The sequence below is a fragment of the Oncorhynchus mykiss genome, chromosome 5 (assembly GCF_057628025.1).
Source record: "Oncorhynchus mykiss isolate SJ-2025 chromosome 5, ASM5762802v1, whole genome shotgun sequence".
Classification (NCBI taxonomy): Eukaryota; Metazoa; Chordata; class Actinopteri; order Salmoniformes; family Salmonidae; genus Oncorhynchus; species Oncorhynchus mykiss.
Window position 1 is genome coordinate 32,740,253 of NC_143026.1, and position 15,733 is coordinate 32,755,985.

Consider the following 15,733-nt stretch of genomic DNA (forward strand, 5'->3'; position numbering starts at 1 on the left):
CGGTCAACTCACAGAATAACACTGATTAAGCAATTGGTTGGCTTTTTGCAGTTTGTGAGTAGCGTCATTAGGATAGGAAACATGTTATAGAAATATAAATCAAATGTGCAGTAACACTTTAGAAGTAGTATTCACTGAACAAAAATATAAACGCAACATGTAAAGTGTTGGTCCCATGTTTCATGAGCTGAAATAAAAGATAATTTTCCAGATGCACAAAAAACTTGTTTTGCTAAAATTTGGTGAACAATTTTGTTTACATCCCTGTTAGTGAGCGTTTCTCCTTTGCTTACATAATCCATCCACCTGACAGGTATGGCATATCAAAAAGCTGATTTAACAGCGTGATCATTACACAGGTGCACCTTGTGCTGGAGACAATAAAAGGCCACTCTAAAATGTGTAGTTTTGTCACACAACACAATGCCACAGATGTCTCAAATTTTATGAGAGGGCGCAATTGGAATGCTGACTGCAAGAATGTCCACCTGAGCAGTTGCCAGAGAATTTAATGTTAATTTCTCTACCAAAGTCATTTTAGAGAATTTGGCATTAAGTCCAACTGGCCTCATAATCACAGACCACGTGTTTCCAAGCCAGCCTAGGACCTCCACATCCGGCTTCTTCACCTGCGGGATCGTCTGAGATCCCAGCCACCCAGACAGCTGATGAAACTGTAGGTTTGAGCAACCGAATAATTTCTGCACAAACTGTCAGAAACCATCTCAGTGAAGCTCATCTGCGTGCTTGTCGTCCTCACCTTTGACCTGACTGCAGTTAGCGTCGTAACAGACTTCAGTGTGCAAATGCTCATCTTCGATGGCCACTGGCATGCTGGAGAAGTGTGCTCTTCACGGATGAATCCCGGTTTCAACTGTACATGGCAGATGGCAGACAGCGTGTATGGCATTGTGTGGGCGAACAGTTTGCTAATGTCAACATTGTGAGTAGAGTGCCCCATGGTGGTGGTGGGGTTATGGTATAGGCAGGCATAAGCTACAGACAACAAACACAATTGCATTTTATCGATGGCAATTTGAATGCACAGAGATAACGTGACAAGATCCCGAGGCCCATTGTTGTGCCATTCATCAGCCGCCATCACCTCACATTTCAGCATGATAATGCAGGGCCCCATGTCGCAAGGATCTGTACACTGTACAATTCCTGGAAGCTGAAAATGTCCCAGTTCTTCCATGGCCTGCATACTCACCAGACCCATTGAGCATGTTTTGGATACTCTGGATCGACGTGTACAACATCAAGTTCCAGTTCCCGCCAATATCCTGCAACTTCACACAGCCATTGAAGAGGAGTGGGACAACATTCCACAGGCCACAATCAACAGCCTAATCAACTCTATGAGAAGGAGATGTGTCGTGCTGCATGAGGCAAATGGTGGTCACACCAGATACTGACTGGTTTTCTGATCCATGCCCTACCTTTTATTTGAAAGCATCTGTGACCAACAGATGTATATCTGTATTCCCAGTCATGTGAAATCCATAGATTAGGGCCTAATTAATTTATTTCATTTGACTGTACTGAGTTCATTGAAGTCAATCTTCAAAATTGTTGCATGTTGTGTTTATATTTTTGTTCAGTGTATTTATTACTATAATATGCTATTGCTACATTGCTACACTGCCACAATCAAAAATCTTAATATGAATCCTACCATGTAACATGGAGACTAATCTCTCTTGGACAGACAGCATAAGCATCAAGCATCTGGCCAAATTACGCAAAACCCGTGAATCTCCCTCCTCAACTTAACTAAGCTCACTCGAGGTCGATCCCATGTAAATATAAGGAAATCTAATGTAAAAACACGTCCAGGTCATTATTTGTCTATGCTGTTTATTTGCATAGTGTTTAGGCAACCTTCTCTAAGTCTATAGGAAAAGACAGCTCCTATGATTGGACTGGCCAGGGGTGTCCAGTAATACAGGTTATTTAAGGGGACATGTAATTTGAGTACACGTATATGTGGAGTATGAAGGGCTGTAACTGCTACAGTACCTAGCCAAGTCTGGTAGTCCGCTGACGTGAAATTCTGTGTGTGTGTGCGTGCGTGCGTGCGTGCATGTGCTGTCGTGGAAATATTCAGTCAATAATATTTCTAAAATACCGGAGCCTGTGAGTTCAAATAGATTTTTATTACAATATAATAAAAGCCGAGCTGTTTCATTAAAACAACTCCATTTCCAGTCTTGGCACACACTCTTTATACAGGTTATATCCTTACGTCACACACATAGTAACTCCTCTTTATGATTCATCCCCTCTGGCATTTGGCCACCGTTATCCTTTTTGCCTTGCACTAATTTTAGTTTGGTTTCATATTAAGGGCATGGAAACAGAGCCATGCTCTCGCCTAAGACGGGTGCATGAATGTAGGTCATAGACGTAACCATAGCAACCGTAAACATTAGGCCGTAGCAATGGTACAAAAATAAAAAGACATGTCATCCTGCTAACTCCTCAGAAATGAACACACATGTTCTGGAAAAATTCCAATAGGCGTAACCACAGCAACAGTAATTATTAGGCTATAGCACTAGTACAGAAATAAACAGTCATGTCCACTCCCCAGACAGGTGCATGTCTAATGGTGTCTAATGACCCAGAGCACACGTACAGTGCGTTATTCTTGCTGGCTCCTCTGACATGTATAATGGCCATACATGTTCTGGAAAATACGCAATAGTGCCTACATATCGATCTATGTGCTCGTGGAAAGCGACGTGCCTGTGTGTGTATGTGTGTGTCCGTGGAAAGCTAGTGGAAGCAATACATTTTTTTTTAGATGAAAAGGACCCACAGCAAAGTACAGCAGAAGTGTATCAAGTCCTTATCATGGAAGTTCTGTAGGTTATGTGATAGACCTTGCTGGATGTGGAATTCAATATAGTCGTTTCCCTGTAACCTTTCCCTGTGCCCCAGTTCAGAAGTATACTGAGGGCGTTGTGCAAGTTTTGGTGTGACGGGAGTGCACTGACAGTGACCGGTGATGCTGAATGATGTCCTCCTTTCAGCAGCCATGTTGTCCCACTCTGATGTCAGACATGCGTCACATGATATAATTCACTGACTAGCATTTTTTAAACTCTTTTCCAATCTTGATATGCATATAGCCTACTACAGTTTCTGACTTTCACATTCCTCACTGTGCCTCCCTCCCTCTCTCTCTTTCTCTCTCTCTCTCCCCCTTTCTCTGGCTCACTCACTTTCCCTGCACATAACATGTACTGTAGCTCTGTGTTTCAAATCTCGTTTCTCACTCTTTCCCTTTCTCTCTCCCCTCTCTTCTGCTGACTCATATAGAATCAGGGAGGTCCGCTCTTAAAAACAGGTGACTCAATGGCACAGGAACACTGCAGAGGATAGTGTACCGAGCTCTGTCCTCCACACACGCATGCACACACACACACACACACGTCTACCCTTGTCGTTCTCTGTGTGTCATATATTACACACACAAGCCAACACTCTCCCCTCCCTCTCTTTCAAACTCACACACACTCACTCTCAAGCACAAGCCAACAGTCTCTCTCTCTCTTTCAAATGCACACACAATCACACTCATGCACAAGCCAACACTCTCTTTCCCTCTCTCTTTCAAACTCACACACACTCACTCTCAAGCACAAGCCAACAGTCTCTCTCTCTCTTTCAAATGCACACACAATCACACTCATGCACAAGCCAACACTCTCTCTCCCTCTCTCTTTCAAACTCACACACACTCACTCTCATGCACATGCTACACTTTCTCACCACCTCTCTCACACACATACACACACTCACGCACACACACACACACACACACATGCATACACACACCACACATTACCTCAGACTGAGCGGAAACTACGTCCCTGTATAAGACAGTGACATTCTGCCTGCCTGAGTCTGTTGATAACCCTGCTGTCCTGAATCACAAGGTCACACCATTGGCAGTATGCATGTAAATGACAATGACACATTTGCATGGAATATGTCTAGAGGACAAGCCAGGAGAGCAAGCAGTGAAGGGAGCCATGTTACAGCACTACTCCTTTGATTGCTGTGATTGATCCAATGCTTACAGCAAACTTTGTGTCCCTGGCTAGATTGCTATTAGGGGATACTGTTGGTACATCGTATTGTTACTGCAGTTTTATGATCACTAAGGGCTGGATTCAATCCATATCGCAGACGTTCCTCATTACATTTTAATGGTCATTTACAATTGAGCCGACATACTGTATGCAGCGTTTACCATGAATGCAGTCTCCTCGAACGCGTGAACGTTGCCTTTAAATTTAAATCAAGCTAGAACACGGATATTCCGCGATACGGATTGAATTGAACCCTAAGAATACATAAGCCATATTTGATGATGTATGAATATGGATCTTATAATACAGATACTTCCTTTGAAGGTCTCTCAATGAATGCCCTATGTATTTGGCCATGGAATCATGTACATACAGTATCTGTTGTGTTGATTGTTACACCGGATTCGCACAAGGTCTATGACATATACTCTATGTGACTGTCATCTTACTGTAGCTGTTATTAGGATTGACTAGTTCCATACATTTTTATTGGTCGTTTACACATATTTGCTGATGTTATCGCATTAAGAAATGAAATGAATACATTTAGAAATATCAGAACAAGCAATGTCAGTGTCCAGAATATATATATATATATATATATATATATACTCAGTGTATATATACATATACACTGAGTGTATGTATATATATACATACACTCAGTGGTCATTTTATTAGGTACACCACCCCATTCATGAAAATTGATCACTACAACAGACAGTGAGTCACGTGGCCGTGGATTGCTATATAAATCAGGCAGACAGAGAAAACCATTAGTAACACACTACGCAGTCATGTATTAAAATCCTGCAGGGCACGCAAGGTCCCCCTGCTCAAGCCAGCGCATGTCCAGGCCCGTCTGAAGTTTGCCAATGACCATCTGGATGATCCAGAGGAGGAATGGGAGAAGGTCATGTGGTCTGATGAGACAAAAATATAGCTTTTTGGTCTAAACTCCACTCGCCGTGTTTGGAGGAAGAAGAAGGATGAGGACAACCCCAAGAACACCATCCCAATCATGAAGCATGGAGGTGGAAACATCATTCTTTGAGGATGCTTTTCTGCAAAGGGGACAGGACGACTTCACCGTATTTGAGGGGAGGATGGATGGGGCCATGTATCGCAAGATCAAAATTGCAGACCTCTACATGCGTTGTAAGTAGGAAAACTTGCAAAATCGGCAGTGTATCAAATACTTGTTCTCCCCACTGTACATATAAAGTGAATAAAACAGTATGTAAATATTATTAAAGTGACCAATGTTCAATTACTATGTACATAGGACAGCAGTCTCTAAGGTGCAGGGTAGAGTACCAGTGGTAGTCAGCTAGTAACAGTGACTAAGTTCAGGGCAGGGTACAGGAGGACAGCTAGTGGTGATTATTTAACAGTCTGATGGCCTGGAGATAGAAGCTGTTTTTCAGTCTCTCGGTCCTAGCTTTGATGCATCTCTACTGTCTCCGCCTTCTAGATGGTAGTTTATTGGTCACATATACAGAATACAGGGTGTAAACGGTATCGTGAAATGCTGACTTGCATCTTTCTCTAACACACACACAAGTATTAAGTGCACACTTACATCACAGTGACTCTACACACACACACACACATGCACACACACGACACACACATGCACACACACTAGGGTTGGGAGGTATCCAGATTTTCATACCGTCATACCATTTCATACCGAGGTATACAGTATAACCGGAAGGGGATATAATGTCTGTGCTGTAACCAAGAAGCTTGATCTTGACATCTAGCCACTTAGCTAGCAAGTTAGCAAACAAAATGCATAGCGTGATATAATTTATTTGACACGTCTCAGATTTCTTGTAGTTATACTTAACTTATAGTTAGTTATAAGCAGTGGCATAGCCCACACTAATGCCTTTTCTTTCTCTCTCTCGCTCTCTCTCATGGGAACATGTTTACATTGCCAAAGCAAGTGGAATAGATAATTAACAAAAGTGAAATAAATAGATTAATCAGAAATGAACTGTAAACATTATACACAACAGTAAAAGATTCAAAAGAATAGAGACATTTCAAATGTTATATTACTGGCAATGTACAGTGTTGTAAAAATTTGCAAATAGTTGAATTACAAAAGGGAAAATAAATAGACAGATGAATATAGTTTGTATTTACAATGGTGTTTGTGCTTCACTGGTTGCCCTTGTAGCAACAGGTCACACATCTTGCTGCTGTGATGGCACACTGTTGTATTTCACCTAATAGATATGGGAGTTTATCAGAATTGGATTGGTTTTCAAATAGTCTGTGTGTCTCTAATATGCTCATACATTTGGCAGGAGGTTAGGAGGTGCAGCTCAGTTTCCACCTCATTTTGTGGGCAGTGGGCAAACAGCCTGTCTTCTCTCGAGAGCCAGGTCTGCCTACGGCAGCCTCATTCAATAGCAAGGTTATGCTCACTGAGTCTGCACATAGTCAAAGCTTTCCTTAAATTTAGGTCAGTCAAGAGTGGTCAGATATTCTGCCACTGGTTACTCTCTGTTAAGGGCCAAATAGTATTCCAGTTTGCTTTGTTTTTTGGTTATTTCTTTCCTATGTGTCAAGTCATATTTTTTTCTGTTTTCTCATGATTTGGTTGGGTCTAATTGTGTTGCTGTCCTGTTTGTGTTTGTGAACAGAGCTCCAGGACCAGATTGCTGTGCCGACTTTTCTGTGGGTTAATCTCTCTGTAGGTGATGTCTTTTTTATTGAAGGTTTGGGAATCACTTCCTTTTGGGAGGTTGTAGCATGTAACAGCTATTTTCTGCATTTGGATTATTTGTGGGTATCGTCCTAATTCTGCTCTGCATCCATTATTTGGTGTTTTACGTTGTACATGGAGGGTGTTTTTGCAGAGTCTCAATTTGGTGTTTGTTCCATTTTGTGAATTCTTAGTTGGTGAGTGGACCCCAGACCTCAGAACCGTAGAGGGCAATGGGTTCTATAACTGATTCAAGTATTTTTTTGCCAGATCCTAAATGAGATGTTGAAATGTATGTTTATTTTGATGGCGTAGAAGGCCCTTCTGACCTTGTCACTCAGATCGTTGACAGCGTTGTGTTTAGGCAGAGGTAGGTATCGTTTTTTGTGTGCTCTAGGGCAAGGGTATCTAGATGGAATTTGTATTTGTGGTCCTGGCAAATATACTTTTTTTGGAATTGTTTTTGTCTTAATGAGATTCACTGTCAGGGTCCAGGTCTAACAGAATCTGTGCAGAAGAGCTAGGTGCTGCTGTATACCATCCTTGGTTGTGGACAGATGCACCAGACTGTTCTAGTGCCCTCGCCAATTCATTTATGTATATGTTGAAAAGGGTGGGGCTCAAGCTGCATCCCTGTCTCACCCCTGAGGAATGAAATATGTGTGTGTTTTTTTACATTTGAACAGAAACCCTTGTTGTTTGTGTACATGGATTTTATAATGTCGTATGTTTTGCCCCCAACTCCACTTTCCATCAATTAATATAGCAGACCCTCATGCCAAATTGAGTAAAAAGCTTTTTTGAAATCAACAAAGCATGAGAATAGTTTTTGGTTTGGTTTGTTTGTTTGTCAGGTATGGTGTACAGGGTGAATACGTGGTCTGTCATATGGTAATTTGGTAAAAAGCCAATTTGTCATTTGCTCAGGATGTTGTTGTCACTGAGGAAATATAGGAGTCTGCTGTTAATGATAATGCAAAGGATTTACTTGAGGTTGCTGTTGAAGCAGATCCCACAGTAGTTATTGGGATCAAATTTGTCTCCATTTTTCTGGATTGGGGTGATCAGTCCTTGGCTCCAAATATTGGGGAAGATGCCAGAGCTGAGGATGGTGTTAAAGAGTTTAAGTGTAGCCAATTGGAATTTGTATATGTTTATTGTATAATACATTTTTCTCACTCTCTCGCTCACTTTCCAATTTCAATATGCGTATAGCCTACTACAGTTTATATCTCTATCTTTCTCATTCCTCACTGTGCCTCGCTCGCTCGCTTGCTCTCTCTCTCTCTCTCTCTCTCTCTCTCCCTCTTTCTCATGCTGTATTTCTAAAAGCCCTGATGTCCTGCTGTCATTGTCAGTGGGGCTGATGCAGCTGCTGTGACTGTTTGTTTGTTTACCTCCTACGCCCACTTGGAGTCCATTAGTCTAACACCAGTCTGCCTGCCTAGAACTCACTGGCAGTCCCTCTTCTGAGTCTACCCCCTCATCTCTGCTACTGAGGGATAGAGACAGGTGCCACAACAGGAGTACACTGTCAGAAACCTGTGTAGAGGGACTCAAGTGGAGGGTGGTTAAAATGTTAGTGTTTAGGTTGAGGGAATTGAAGGTAGTTAGTTACTGCAATAAGCATATGCACCAGACTAGGTAAGAAATATGTGGATGATGCATTGTATGATAAATATGTATTATGCACTATACGTTTACACTGTATGTTGTGCTGTATGTGTTCCCATTGTGATGACAACGAGAGCTTGGAGACAGCTTAAAAACTTGGAACTTGGCTGTTTCCATCCAATGTTCGACAAAACCTTCCATCCAAAGTTTTAGTCTAAGTGTTCTGCTTCAGATTAGAAAGAAAATCTAGACAATATCATATCACCAACAAAAAAATCATTGTATCCATATTACATAAGCCGGTGATTCAGCCGATTCCAACGACAAACAAAAATGATCTGACATTGACTTTGTATAGACAACTTATCCCAGGGGAGGTCAAGACTGATGTTGCGTTATAAGCAGCTATAAGCAGTCAGACATCTCTCTTCTCTCACTCTCTCCTCAATCGCTCTCTTCTCTCAATGCATCAACGAGAGCCGTGGCAGACGCTCCGTCAGTCCGTCCCGATTGGTAGAACTGTTGCCAGGGAGTCGGCCGTCTCAACAACGTGGATGGAATCTGTTGTCTGTTACACTTTAGACATGAGAACAACTGCAGTATCTGAATATTTATAGAGATGGATTGTTCATATTGAGATTGTGTAGCCTCACCGTTATATCGGTGGATCTATAGACTTTACACTGGAAAGCTTTTAGCATATATTGCCTCAGTTTAATATTGCAAAGAATTTGAATGGACTCATCAAAGGGACATATAATCATCACAGGTTTAAACAATAGCTCCCATTACAAACATTAAAAAGTGCTGCTGTGCTTTAAAACATGTTTTGTGTTATATTGTCCCTTTGTGCATATTCTCTAAAATGTTATAATTTCAGTGTTGTGTGTGTGGAGAGTAGGGAGTAGGGTTGACCTATACCATCTGGTCTATAAGCCTGCATTGCATATTCAAATACTCCAGCCTGCTATTACAAATAATCAGCACCAGCAACCAGAGTGCAGCCCTGATTAACACATTCCAATACAGTTGGTAGGAGCATTAACAGCATTCAAATCTCCCGTTCCATAAACTACACCTACACACTCATAACTCACAGTGCCACATAAAGACATGATTATAAAAACACACCTAGTAAAAAAAAAAGAGAGGGCGCTGTCAATGAGGCTTTGACGTACAGCAGCGTGCGGGCGTGGACACACAAACACACACAAACACACACACACTCTGACACAGGGCACTCTATTTGTTTCTCTCTCTCTCAAATATATATATATTCAAATATATAAATATATTTCTCTCTATCCCGCTCCCTCTCTCAACTTCAGAGAAACAAACAGATACACACAGAGCACACGACAGCCAAACATTAATCTCTCGTGGACAGACCACGTAAACATAAATCTGGCTAAATTACATGAGATTTTAGTTCTGGGTTAACCAAGATTAGCCAGACAGACAGCCGGTTGATTTAACCAATATTAGCCAGACATAGACAGCCGGTTGATTTAACCAAGATTAGCCAGAGATAGGCAGCCTGTTGATTTAACCAAGATTAGCCAGACATAGACAGCCGGTTGATTTAACCAAGATTAGCCAGAAATGGACAGCCGGTTGATTTACCCAAGATTAGCCAGAAATGGACAGCCGGTTGATTTAACCAAGATTAGCCAGACATAGACAGCCGGTTGATTTAACCAAGATTAGCCAGAAATGGACAGCCGGTTGATTTACCCAAGATTAGCCAGAAATGGACAGCCGGTTGATTTACCCAAGATTAGCCAGAAATTGACAGCCGGTTGATTTAACCAAGATTAGCCAGACATAGACAGACGGTTGATTTAACCAAGATTAGCCAGCAATGGACAGCCGGTTGATTTAACCAAGATTAGCCAGACATAGACAGCCGGTTGATTTACCCAAGATTAGCCAGAAATTGACAGCCGGTTGATTTAACCAAGATTAGCCAGACATAGACAGCCGGTTGATTTAACCAAGATTAGCCAGCAATGGACAGCCGGTTGATTTAACCAAGATTAGCCAGCAATGGACAGCCGGTTGATTTAACCAAGATTAGCCAGACATAGACAGCCGGTTGATTTAACCAAGATTAGCCAGAAATGGACAGCCGGTTGATTTACCCAAGATTAGCCAGAAATGGACAGCCGGTTGATTTACCGAAGATTAGCCAGAAATTGACAGCCGGTTGATTTAACCAAGATTAGCCAGACATAGACAGACGGTTGATTTAACCAAGATTAGCCAGAAATTGACAGCCGGTTGATTTAACCAAGATTAGCCAGACATAGACAGCCGGTTGATTTAACCAAGATTAGCCAGCAATGGACAGCCGGTTGATTTAACCAAGATTAGCCAGCAATGGACAGCCGGTTGATTTACCCAAGATTAGCCAGAAATTGACAGCCGGTTGATTTAACCAAGATTAGCCAGACATAGACAGCCGGTTGATTTAACCAAGATTAGCCAGCAATGGACAGCCGGTTGATTTAACCAAGATTAGCCAGACATAGACAGCCGGTTGATTTACCCAAGATTAGCCAGAAATTGACAGCCGGTTGATTTAACCAAGATTAGCCAGACATAGACAGCTGGTTGATTTAACCAAGATTAGCCAGCAATGGACAGCCGGTTGATTTAACCAAGATTAGCCAGCAATGGACAGCCGGTTGATTTAACCAAGATTAGCCAGACATAGACAGCCGGTTGATTTACCCAAGATTAGCCAGAAATTGACAGCCGGTTGATTTAACCAAGATTAGCCAGACATAGACAGCCGGTTGATTTAACCAAGATTAGCCAGCAATGGACAGCCGGTTGATTTAACCAAGATTAGCCAGACATAGACAGCCGGTTGATTTACCCAAGATTAGCCAGAAATTGACAGCCGGTTGATTTAACCAAGATTAGCCAGACATAGACAGCCGGTTGATTTAACCAAGATTAGCCAGCAATGGACAGCCGGTTGATTTAACCAAGATTAGCCAGCAATGGACAGCCGGTTGATTTAACCAAGATTAGCCAGACATAGACAGCCGGTTGATTTACCCAAGATTAGCCAGAAATTGACAGCCGGTTGATTTAACCAAGATTAGCCAGACATAGACAGCCGGTTGATTTAACCAAGATTAGCCAGACATAGACAGCCGGTTGATTTAACCAAGATTAGCCAGCAATGGACAGCCGGTTGATTTAACCAAGATTAGCCAGAAATAGACAGCCGGTTGATGGAGTTCATTTCTTTATGTTTGTTATCAGAGATGTACAAAGTCTAAATTTAGTGGGCTGTTTCAGAGCTGATGTGCTGTGCGCAGTGCTGTGTCCTCCCGTCTGCCTGACTCAACATATTTCTGGATCCCCCTCCCCCTCTCTGCCCAGGCTGGCACGTACATGCATGTCTGTAGACTCTATACCCAGCATGCTTCACTTCTCTCTGTGCTGTGGCGCGCGTGGGACTCACTGCATTGCAGCCCTGTGTGCATTAATTGGCAGAAAGACAGCAGCTCAGAGGGAAAGTGCCGTGATATGAAGAGAGGAAGAGGGGAAGAGAAAGGGGGTGATGTCTTTCCCTGTGGGGATGTGAAGTGAGAAGTTTGCCCAGTTTGGATATCTCTATTTGCATTACATTTGGCAGGCTGGGTTGTTGTCTGGCTGGAGGGAGGGAGTGAGTGAGTGAGTGAGTGAGTGAGTGAGTGAGTGAGTGAGTGAGTGAGTGAGTGAGTGAGTGAGTGAGTGAGGGAGGGAGGGAGGGAGGGAGGCAGGGAGGGAGGGAGGGGAAATACCACATGACAAGAATAACAAGATACTTTTATCTAATTTCCGATTATCTGTGATTTCATGTATTTGTGCCATCATTGCGCCTACAGTGTGTATTCTAGCTGGTGTTGTTTACATTGCTAAGCAGTGAGTAAATTACCAGTGAATCTACAAGTTTTCTTAATATGCCAAATGTTAAGAGGGAAAAAAGGATTGGCACACACACACATACACACATCATGTTGCCCACACACTAGACACTCCCTCTTTCCCTCTCTCTATCCCTCTCACTCAGTTGTTCCCGTTCATCTCTCCCTCTCTCAGTCTCTCTCTCTCTTACGTGTGTCAATCTGTGTCATGGTTGTTTTATGTTCACAGCTTCCTTCACAGTCCTTAGCAGAGACACTCTCTGTACAGTAAGCTGCTGTCTAACGTTTCCCTGGGCTTTCCTCTGTCACACTCAATGACGTCTGGGGTCCTTTTTCCCGCTCTAATCCACCGACAAACAGCAGTCCAGGAGACCTGCTCAGTGCCTGTCCAAAAATGCAACCAGACAACAGAGGGAGCTGTCTACCTGAACAAGCTAACATAGTGAACCCAGTGACATCTCACTTAGAGAACTCACTCACTCATGTTTAAAATCCCCCAAGAGACAGTCACAGCGTTTTAACAGACACTCCCAATGTGATACTTGCACAAACGCTAGCAAGATTAATATTTTCCGGCATTCAGAATCAGTAGTGGTAGTGGTATGAGCTGTTTAAGTATGAGTCACATTCTCAATATGTTCTTGCATCAAACTGGAGATTTCAGGGTGAATGACAGGGCTACTTTCAACTGCACATTTCAGACAGTATAATGAACTCATTTTCTCTCCTTACTTTTTTCTCATTCAACTCTTATTTTATTAACTTGCTATTTTTATGACGTTTTCTATTTTTTGGCCGTTGCTTAGGTTCAGATAGGAGCTGAAGTTGCTACAACGCAATTGCCTTTCTTAGCGACGTTCCCTCTGTCTCAACTCCCCCCAACTCCCCTCCACCCAGTCTCCGTCTCTGTTTGTCTGTAACTCTACCCTGTTTTTTTCTCTCGCTCTATCCCTCCCTCTCCCTGTGACATACGTATAGATGCTGCATTGATTGCACACAGAGAGCCTCCCACTCCTTTCATCATTGATGCGCTCTCTCCAGCTGCAGCAGCACTTGTTGAATTCAGCCCTGGGAGAGGGAGAAGGTGAGGGAGAGGGAGAGTAAAAGGAGAGTGAGAGAGAAAAGAGCGAGGGAGAAAAGCTTTGCGAGAGGGAATGAAAACAGAGGGAGGGAGAAAAGCTCCGAGCTCTAAGTGAGACAGAGAGCAAGATAGAGTCAGAGAGGGAGGCTTTGAGAATAAGAGAGAGCAACAGAGTGCTTTTTTCTCTCCTCCTGCTTTCTTTTCTGGTGTTGGCGCGTGAAAGCTTCATGGTGTGTCCACTCTCCTTTCCTGAGGATTGGGTTGTACAGGTCAGAGCTGTCTGCGATGGATGGGATGTGTGTGCATGTGCGTGTGTGTATGTGTGTATGTGTGTGTGTGTGTGTGTGTGTGTGTGTGTGTGTGTGTGTGGTGTCTGTGTGTGTCCATCCATGTGTGTGCGAGAAAGAGGAGAAGAGAAGAGAGGGATGTGTCTGTGGAGGCGAGAGAGAGGGATGTGTGTGTGTCTGTGGAGGCGGGAGAGAGGGATGTGTGTGTGTCTGTGGAGGCGGGAGAGAGGGATGTGTGTGTGTCTGTGGAGGCGGGAGAGAGGGATGTGTGTGTGTCTGTGGAGGCGGGAGAGGGGGATGTGTGTGTGTCTGTGGAGGCGGGAGAGGGGGATGTGTGTGTGTCTGTGGAGGCGGGAGAGGGGGATGTGTGTGTGTCTGTGGAGGCGGGAGAGGGGATGTGTGTGTGTCTGTGGAGGCGGGAGAGAGGGATGTGTGTGTGTCTGTGGAGGCGGGAGAGGGAGATGTGTGTGTCTGTGGAGGCGGGAGAGAAGGATGTGTGTGTGTCTGTGGAGGCGGGAGAGAGATGTGTGTGTGTCTGTGGAGGCGGGAGAGAGGGATGTGTGTGTGTCTGCCGAGGCGGGAGAGAGGGATGTGTGTGTGTCTGTGGAGGCGGGAGAGGGGGATGTGTGTGTGTGTCTGTGGAGGCGGGAGAGGGGGATGTGTGTGTGTCTGTGAAGGCGGGAGAGAGAGATGTGTGTGTGTCTGTGGAGGCGGGAGAGGGGGATGTGTGTGTGTCTGTGGAGGCGGGAGAGGGGGATGTGTGTGTGTGTCTGTGGAGGCGGGAGAGGGGGATGTGTGTGTGTCTGTGGAGGCGGGAGAGGGGGATGTGTGTGTGTCTGCCGAGGCGGGAGAGAGGGATGTGTGTGTGTCTGTGGAGGCGGGAGAGGGGATGTGTGTGTGTGTCTGTGGAGGCGGGAGAGGGGGATGTGTGTGTGTCTGTGAAGGCGGGAGAGAGAGATGTGTGTGTGTCTGTGGAGGCGGGAGAGAGGGATGTGTGTGTGTCTGTGGAGGCGGGAGAGAGGGATGTGTGTGTGTCTGTGGAGGCGGGAGAGAGGGATGTGTGTGTGTCTGTGGAGGCGGGAGAGAGGGATGTGTGTGTGTCTGTGGAGGCGGGAGAGGGGGATGACACTTTTCAGTTTGTATTCCTGGAAACCTTTCTGCAGCATTGCTCAATAATGAAACTGGCGAGTGAGTGGGGAAGCACACAAAGATAAGGTTCATGGAATGAAGGAGCGTATGCAAATACATCTGGGGAGCTTGTCGACCTGTAACTGGTTGTTATTGTAAAGGGAGCTATCAAAGTTAAATATATTTGTGTCTCCGAAGTTATGTGTTTCCAGGGATAATGCATGTGTTTCCTTGCTGGCTACAGTTTAGTTTATATAGTCAAAGTGAAGGGATCACACTTACGAGTGTGAATAATATGTGTCAATTATATCATTACACTGGTTATATTGACTTCCTTTTATCACTGAATTCAACTACTTTGAATTCTTACTTTGCATATTAACAGAACATTATTCATTCATGTTTTTATACCATATTTCTGCAGTTTCTATGTTTTCAGTGAGGTCTGCCAAAATGATGACATCATTTAATTATTTCATACTTTACAGAAAATGAGATTTTTTAAAATATTATTTTAAGAATTTCAGCTTTTTATAGTTCTGTGAAATCAAGCCATCTTAACCAAAATGGGCGTTTTACAATGCCCTCATTCAAAGGAATCGATGTTCATGTGTTTAAATAGCTTCCTCTGCCTTTTTCTCTTTCTGTCTATTTCCCACCCTCTTTTCTCTCTCTTTGTTCACACACTCTTCTCTCACCTTTCTTTTTCTGATCTCTCTCACACTTCACTTTTTCTTTCTCTCACCCCAGCCCACTCTAGCCTCTCTGTCACACATCTCTTTCACTTGTCTTTCACCTCTCTTTTTGCTCTGTTTCTAACACACTGAACTGTATCCTCCTTTCTTCTCAACTTTTCCAATTTGTCTAATCCATCCCTT

General features: G+C 43.6%; 1 protein-coding gene across 9 annotated transcripts in view; it reads left to right on the forward strand.

Moving 5' to 3' along the window:
* Positions 1-15,733, forward strand: part of LOC110523614 (nucleus accumbens-associated protein 2) — a 43,276-nt gene that overhangs the window by 13,973 nt on the left and 13,570 nt on the right. The window contains exon 1 of one of the 9 annotated variants that reach the window (XM_036977286.2): positions 13,323-13,443. The exons of 4 other annotated variants lie outside the window; for them this stretch is intronic. The gene's annotated coding sequence lies outside the window, so the exon portion shown is untranslated. Of the gene's footprint in view, positions 1-13,322; positions 13,710-15,733 lie in introns of those variants that run through there. 4 more of the 9 variants (XM_090234509.1, XM_090234505.1, XM_090234508.1 and 1 more) reach the window with 4 other exon arrangements.